The sequence below is a fragment of the Rhinoderma darwinii genome, chromosome 7 (assembly GCF_050947455.1).
Source record: "Rhinoderma darwinii isolate aRhiDar2 chromosome 7, aRhiDar2.hap1, whole genome shotgun sequence".
NCBI lineage: Eukaryota > Metazoa > Chordata > Amphibia > Anura > Rhinodermatidae > Rhinoderma > Rhinoderma darwinii.
Window position 1 is genome coordinate 141842141 of NC_134693.1, and position 8873 is coordinate 141851013.

Here is an 8873-nt window from a genome sequence, read left to right on the forward strand (position 1 = left end):
CCAGTTGTACCGGGGGCGCAGTGATTCCAGTTGTACCGGGGGCGCAGTGATTCCAGTTGTACCGGGGGCGCAGTGATTCCAGTTGTACCGGGGGTGCAGTGATTCCAGTTGTACCGGGGGTGCAGTGATTCCAGTTGTACCGGGGGCGCAGTGATTCCAGTTATACTGGGGGTGCAGTGATTCCAGTTGTACCGGGGGTGCAGTGATTCCAGTTGTACCGGGGGTGCAGTGATTCCAGTTGTACCGGGGGTGCAGTGATTCCAGTTGTACCGGGGGTGCAGTGATTCCAGTTATTCTGGGGGTGAAGTGATTCCAGTTATTCTGGGGGGTGCAGTTATTCCAGTTAGTCTAATATGCCCATTGTAGCACAGGCAGTGAAATCTAACATTTTGGATAGAAGTTGCTATAACCTGTTAGGGCAGCCGCCATATAACACTGGGGAATTACTGGTGGATACTGGATCTGCGAGGGGCACAAGACGCAGCTTTATCACGCTCAGACAGGGACAGTTGGTCACAGCAGGAGCGACTAAATGACAATCAGTTGCAATAAGTCGATGCAAAACTCTTCAGATAACAAGCAGCGCAGCCTCAGCTGTATCAATCAATGTCTGTTAGATCAAATTGTATCCCAGTCGTCTCCAGATAGTTCTAGGCAATACCCAACAAATCACTTTTTATCATTTCCTCATCCTGCCCATGGGCCCAAGTTAGGATCCTTGCTACAATGTATCTCTGTATGTGACATTTACCGACATAGGACACGTATTATATATCACAACAAGCTAGATACCAGAACATGGGCATTTATGGAAGGAAAGAACCGAGTGTCAGCTCTGTGGGCTATACTATTATATATGACTTTCTCATCGCGGCTGGGACTTAGATATTTATCTCTTCATTTACATTAGACCTCAAATGGCACAATGACATTATATACATGCAGGTTATTCTGCATGTGGGAGACCCCAAAATAAATCTTGTTAAACCCTCCTAGGAGTCTCAAGCAAACAGACTGCAGATTTCTGCTGTAGAACACATCACGTGTATATTACCAGCTCATAATATATATATATATATATATATAAATGTATATATCACCCATTATAATATGTATACAGTAAACATCAAAGCACCTTCAATGGATAGTAACCCAGACAATTAACCCAAACCTATCATTAACCACACCCCAATAATACACACCTTACTGAGGCTGCACACCCCCAACACTGCGATATTCACCTCTGCTATATATTATATAACCTATGATCATGGTAAATCAGCGTAGTATATATTCATAGTGGAAGCCCATGACCTGTAGAGAGACCTGAGCCCCAATGAAATACAAGAAAACACCCACAAATAATATTCACCCTGTATTCAGTCTATAAAACACCCAAAAATAATATTCATCCTGTATTCCGTCTATAAAACACCCACAAATAATATTCACCCTGCACTCAGTCAATAGCTCTGATCACAATTTGACAATAGGCAAAAAACATGACACCGGCTGATAACACAACTGGCTGCACACATTGATCATATAGAGTGACACACTCATCCCCTATGACACAGGCGTATAACACCCCCCCCACACACACATGTACTGATCACATAGAGACACATATACTCACCCCACTGTCACACACTTATCCCACCAACATCCACATGCAACCTGCAAAATACAACTCCAGCACACAAACACAATAACATCTTGTCAGGGTTAAACACCCACTTGCCTATTAATGATATAACATTATATAACAGCCCTAGGAGCTTCGAGTAATAATCTACAGACCAATCTCAGCGGTGGTTATATGCGGCAGACAATATACAAAGTATTCCAAGCATATATATATATATATATATATATATATAGATAGAGGTACTGGAGGAAAGGGTGGGTGCAGATCATACCAGGATCCCCCATATAGCAATTATATAATCAATTTCTATGATTCCAACCTGCCATCTATCAACACACATGATATATATCTAATATACTGCCAAGTCCTTTATATAACCCATTCAGAACATGGGCTGCATACAGGAAGAGCGACCTGCACAGGTAACTGGTAGGAGCCGCGTTCACCTGCACAGCATCTTGTCATTCTGCACACATTTTCCTATAGAGCTTGTGTCACCGCTATTGACAGAGACAATACATTTACTACAGGGTCCCGGTTTTGCCCATTTGTAATTATAATCTTATTTGCACTCATAGTCCAGAGTCTCAGTAAATACACAGCACACAACCTCCAACTCCACAAACCTTGACACAATGTAGCAGGGCTGGACACAAGCCCTCAATGGAAACCATATATATCTATAGCAGAGTATAAATGACACATTGAGACAATGCATAGCTGATCCACACCATATATAAGTCCGAAAGGGATAAAATGTATAGGTTCTAGGCACAATATATGAGCATTAAATGGATACCATGTATTAGGGACACCTGGATACAAGCTATTAGTGTCAGATATAATGTATAAGTGACACATTGATAATGTATAAGCGGCTGGATATAAGATCCTACCTTAATACATTGTATAATTGCTATCAATCACACCTGGATACAATGTACACATTTTACATGGATGAAATGCATGTTATACACCTGGACACAGTACATGATTACTTCATACAATGTATACATTCTATATGGCTATACATAAAACATACACCTAGCTAGAATACATGAGTGCTGGAGATCATTTCAAAGTCCTACTTTGGTATTTATGGAATTGCTGGATGTATTGTGCAAATAACAGCTGGATACAATGTGTACATCTTATATGAATAACAAATACATAACACACCCCTGATACAATGTAGACATGACACCTGGATAAAGTGTATACATCTTATATGAATAACAAATACATAACACACCCCTGATACAATGTAGACATGACACCTGGATAAGTGCTGGATAGAATGTATACAGTAAGTCCTACCTTGATACAATGCATAAGTCCTGCCTGGATACAATGTATAAGTGACACCTGGGTACAATGTATCCTACTGGCTCCCTATAGCACTAACAATAGGAACAAAGTATCCATCCTCTATACAAAGAACTCCTGAGCGGATAATCCCAGCACACAGCAGCCACTGAGCCGTCGCCCCTGGACAGATCCCACCATGTACATACACTGTGTGAGGCTCCATCCACTGTATCCAGAATCCAGCTGGTCACATCCCATCCGCCCTGGTCACAGGAGCTGCTGATCTGGTCCCTGAGATGCTCTGCTGTTCTGTGAGCTTCTCTCCCTCCACCAGGCAACCCCCCAGGACTCACATAATTAGCACAGAAACCCAGGAGAAGAAGAGCAGAGATCTACAGCTGTGACAGAGGAGAGAGATGGAGAGAGGAAGGGAGGGAGGGTAAAGGGAGAGAAAGGCTGAACAGAGGAGGGGAAGGAGAGAGGGGGGTGTAAGGAGGGGGCACAGAGGAGGAGACACAAATAAGAATTACAATGAAGAGGATTGAGGCTGAACACACAGGAGCCCAGCACACAGAATAAAACATGATCCTGAGCTGCAGGTGACAGGTACATCCACAGACAGGCAGCGACTGTCATTACAGAGAAGCTGCAGATCATGGGGAGATCAGGCGTGGGGGAGGGGTTACTAAATATTTCAATATTAATGGTCATTATAGCGTATGCAATGAAGAAAAAAAATTCTAAATAGGAAATATTCACCTGAACGTGCTCAGATAATGGGGTGTCTGCTGTATAATGAGGATGGGGCTGTCAGCTGCGCAGACAGTGAAGATCAGGGCTCCCTGTAAGGCAAGTTCTAATCTAATCCCAAAAGAAGGGGAGTCATCAAGGCGTCAATATACGACTGTCGCTGCTGACAGCATGAGCATAGAAGTGTGCGGAGTATGGCATCAATTAAGAACAGGGGGTAATGGGGGGCAAAGACACAAACTTATCAGAATATTAGGATGATCATGTCTGGCACATTGCCCCAACCAGGATGATTTCCAAGTATTTACATTGCCCAGAATAAAAAAAAATCATTGGCCGATATACAATATAATGGTGAACATGCCATAGGGGTAGGCCATGGCGTAGCACTGAACTGTGACTAACCCACATGTAGGTTTTTGAGGCTGAAATGGGCACATGAGTGATGGGTATACAGTCCCTGGGCCTCTCCATTGACCTCCGTGGTGCGGGGGGGGGGGGCAGTGTATCACTACTGTTCTGCAGACGGGGTGAGATGGGTGGCAGGGGTTAGGTGTTTGCTGTGATTGTTGGCTCCTCATATTTTTTTTATTTTATGATCTAAAGGAATACATTGTCAGCATATTGATTTATTGGCATCTTCAGCGATATTGGACTTACTATGCGTAGTTATCAAGCAGCTATGAGAGTTAATCCCTTGTATAGACCTGGAATCTGACTTAAAGGGCTCGTCCAGTGTTTTTTTTTTAAAATAAATAGTAAAATGAAAAGTTAGTCAACTCTCTAATATACTTAGTATATAAATTTCTCACCATTTTCAAGATCTCTGCTTGATGTCAGTAAATATTTGCATATTCAGAAGCTGAAAACCTGTACAGACCTAATATTTCTGACAATCACTCACTACTACCTTAAAAATAATAATAGTAATAATAATAAAAAATATATATGAGGGAAGGTTCTCACTCTCTTATTGGTTCATGCCATCATCTTCCCCAGTTCACTCCCTTTATTATTCCCTAATATTATTCTGCCTGTCCAGGGGTAGGCAATGCACAGGTTTACACTCCCCATTTGGAAGAGGGATAGGGTCAATCTGAGCTGCCCCCCTCCTCCTTGACTCCAGAGAAAGAGGCTTCTCTGTGGCACCTCTACCCCTGATGAAACTTCTCTCTGTGATAATACAATACTTAAAATTATCAGAAAAAAAACCTACAAATAAATAAAAAGTTACATAGGAAAAAGCTGACAAATTATGTAACGTTTATCAATGTATAAATTAAAAACAGAAATCTGCTCTGATCTCTCTGTGAAACCTTAGAATATTATTATTATTATTTCAGTCTCAAAGCTGCTCCCCCAGTTTATGGGGTTCAGGGGAATTGTGATATAAAACAATGGAACGTTACCAGTTGTAGCTTATTGATACATAAACCTCCAGATCCTCCGAGAGTTATCAAATGTCAGAACATTTATTGTCAATCAGTAAAAAAGAACTTAAACTATTCAAACAGTAAAAGTTATCATCATGGGGAAACAAAAAATCACACACAAGAGCCCAGACAAGATGAAGAAGGAAAAATAGGTTTATTACCAGCAAATATATACAGTATATAGACGTAATCACAGCGCAATCCCCACATAACTGTGTTATAGAGCCGGGCTGTATATGAGACAGTCGGGGCTAAATGAAGACAGCTTCAATAATACTGCCCCCTACAGACAAGAATATAACTACTATAATACTGCCCCCTACAGACAAGAATATAACTACTATAATACTGCCCTTATATACAAGAATATAACTACTATAATACTGCCCCCTATATACAAGAATATAACTACTATAACACTGCCCCCTATATACAAGAATATAACTACTATAATACTGCCCCTATATACAAGAATATAACTACTATAATACTGCTCCTATATACAAGAATATAACTACTATAATACTGCCCCCTATATACAAGAATATAACTATTATAATACTACCCCTATATACAAGAATATAACTACTATAATAGTGCCCCCTATGTACAAGAATATAACTACTATAATACTGCTCCTATATACAAGAATATAACTACTATAATGCTGCCTCCTATATACAAGAATATAACTACTATAATACTGCTCCTATATACAAGAATATAACTACTATAATACTGCTCCTATATACAAGAATATAACTACTTTAATACTGCCCCCTATATACAAGAATATAACTACTATAATACTGCCCCCTATATACAAGAATATAACTACTATAATACTGCCCCTATATACAAGAATATAACTACTATAATACTGCCCCTATATACAAGAATATAACTACTATAATACTGCCCCTATATACAAGAATATAACTACTGTAATACTTCCCCCTATGTACAAGAATATAACTACTATAATACTGCTCCTATATACAAGAATATAACTACTATAATACTGCCCCCTATATACAAGAATATAACTACTATAATACTGCCCCTATATACAAGAATATAACGACTATAATACTGCCCCTATATACAAGAATATAACTACTATAACACTGCTCCCTATATACAAGAATATAACTACTATAATACTGCCCCCTATATACAAGAATATAACTACTATAATACTGCCTCCTATATACAAGAATAGAACTACTATAATACTGCTCCTATATACAAGAATATAACTACTATAATACTGCCCCCTATATACAAGAATATAACTACTATAATACTGCCCCTATATACAAGAATATAACTACTATAACACTGCTCCCTATATACAAGAATATAACTACTATAATACTGCCCCCTATATACAAGAATATAACTACTATACTACTGCCCCTATATACAAGAATACAACTGCTATAATACTGCTCCTATATACAGGAATATAACTACTATAATACTGCTCCTATATACAAGAATAGAACTATTATAATACTGCCCCCTATATACAAGAATATAACTACTATAATACTGCCCCTATATACAAGAATATAACTACTATAATACTGCCTCCTATGTACAAGAATATAACTACTATAATACTGCCCCCTATATACAAGCATATAACTACTATAAAACTGCCCCCTATATACAAGCATATAACTACTATAATACTGCCTCCTATATACAAGAATAGAACTATTATAATACTGCCCCCTATATACAAGAATATAACTACTATAATACTGCCTCCTATATACAAGAATATAACTACTATAATACTGCTCCTATGTACAAGAATATAACTACTATAATACTGCTCCTATGTACAAGAATATAACTACTATAATACTGCCTCCTATATACAAGAATATAACTACTATAATACTGCCCCTATATACAAGAATAGAAAAATTATAATACTGCTCCCTATATACAAGAATATAACTACTATAATACTGCTCCTATTTACAAGAATATAACTACTATAATACTGCTCCCTATATACAAGAATATAACTACTATAATACTGCCCCCTATATACAAGAATATACCTACTATAATACTGCCCCCTATATACAAGAATATAACTACTATAATACTGCTCCTATATACAAGAATATAACTACTATAATACTGCCCCCTATATACAAGAATATAACTACTATAATACTGCCCCCTATATACAAGAATATAACTACTATAATACTGCCCCCTATATACAAGAATATAACTACTATAATACTGCCCCCTATATACAAGAATATAACTACTATAATACTGCTCCTATATACAAGAATATAACTACTATAATACTGCCCCTATATACAAGAATATAACTACTATAATACTGCCCGCTATATACAAGAATATAACTACTATAATACTGCCCCCTATATACAAGAATATAATTACTATAATACTGCTCCCATATACAAGAATATAACTACTATAATACTGCCCCCTATATACAAGAATATAACTTGGGATGGAGAATTTGTTATACCTTGCTCTGACCTTTTTGCACAAAACCAACTTTTCTTGTAAATATTTTTTGCACCTGTTTTCTATAATGTAATGAATTTTCCATTCTCATGTTTGCCCATTAGCCTCTGGTGATGCCACTTTCTTGCCCATTACACCAGTCGTACATATCTGGTTACACGTAGGTTTATGATTCACATAAGAACATCTGCTCTGAGCTTTTGCCTTTGACTTGGGCCTGCGGCTTCATGGAGAGGCGGCTCTGGGGCACGCGCTTTATGGATTTGTAGATGAAGGGTAAAGGATGGGAGTAAAACAGGTTAATTGGCGCAATATGTATATTGGAAATGAGAACACGCGTATCTCCCGTATATCACAGCCACCGTCACATCCGGCCAGAACAGTTGCATGGCTGCGGGCTACAGTCTGGTGCTCTGGGCCTGGGTTTTCCGGCATGTTGAACCCCTCGTGTAGCCGCAGAGACACCAGATTTGTGTCAGGAATGCACTCAGAAGCATATAGAGACTGGCAGGACCAATGTCTGGGGAGATGAAGGGGCAGTGATGGACGGGTGCAGGCCTGGTTAGATGGCTTGTTCACATCCATATTCACTGCTGAAGATGGCACATCCTTAAAGGGCCACTAACCTTATAAGAGGAGCGGCTAATATCAGTCCCATATTGATGTGTCTCTGGAGGTTTTCCGCATTGGAGATTTGGAGATATGCGGGTGGCAGGGAGGTTTTACATTGAAGAACATTACAGTCAGCCTCCCCGTGCCTGAAATGGCTGATAAAAGGGAACAATAGATTGCACATCAAATGAAGAGGTCATACTGCAGGTGCAGCGTCTCTTTAAATTATAGTTTGTACAAGAAAAGAACCATTTTATTACAATAATCCTCCCTCAGAAGCAAAGGGAGGAGCGGCGTTTATTATATTAACAGGTTTTATATGAAAGGTCAGGAAATGAAAAGAAACATAAAAGGAGGAAGGTTCAGTAAGGGCGGGTTCACACATGGCGGAATTGCACTTAAATTCCGCTGCGGACACTCCGCAGCGTTAATCCGCAGCGGAGCCGTTTCTACATTGACTTTCACTTTAATTTCGCAGTGTTCGTTTACACGATGCGTACAATTCCGCTGCGGAGCATAGGCTGCGGAGCGGAATTTGGTGTCCGCAGCATGCTCTGTCTGTTGCGGAGCAGTGGCGGACTCATGGCGGAATT

General features: G+C 39.3%; 1 protein-coding gene across 1 annotated transcript in view; it reads right to left on the reverse strand.

Moving 5' to 3' along the window:
- The window catches only part of LOC142656904 (contactin-4-like), an 87201-nt gene extending 83659 nt beyond the window's left edge, over positions 1 to 3542 (reverse strand). The window contains exon 1 of the mRNA XM_075831889.1: positions 3163 to 3542. The gene's annotated coding sequence lies outside the window, so the exon portion shown is untranslated. The remainder of the gene's footprint in view (positions 1 to 3162) is intronic.
- Positions 3543 to 8873: the final 5331 nt, after the last annotated feature.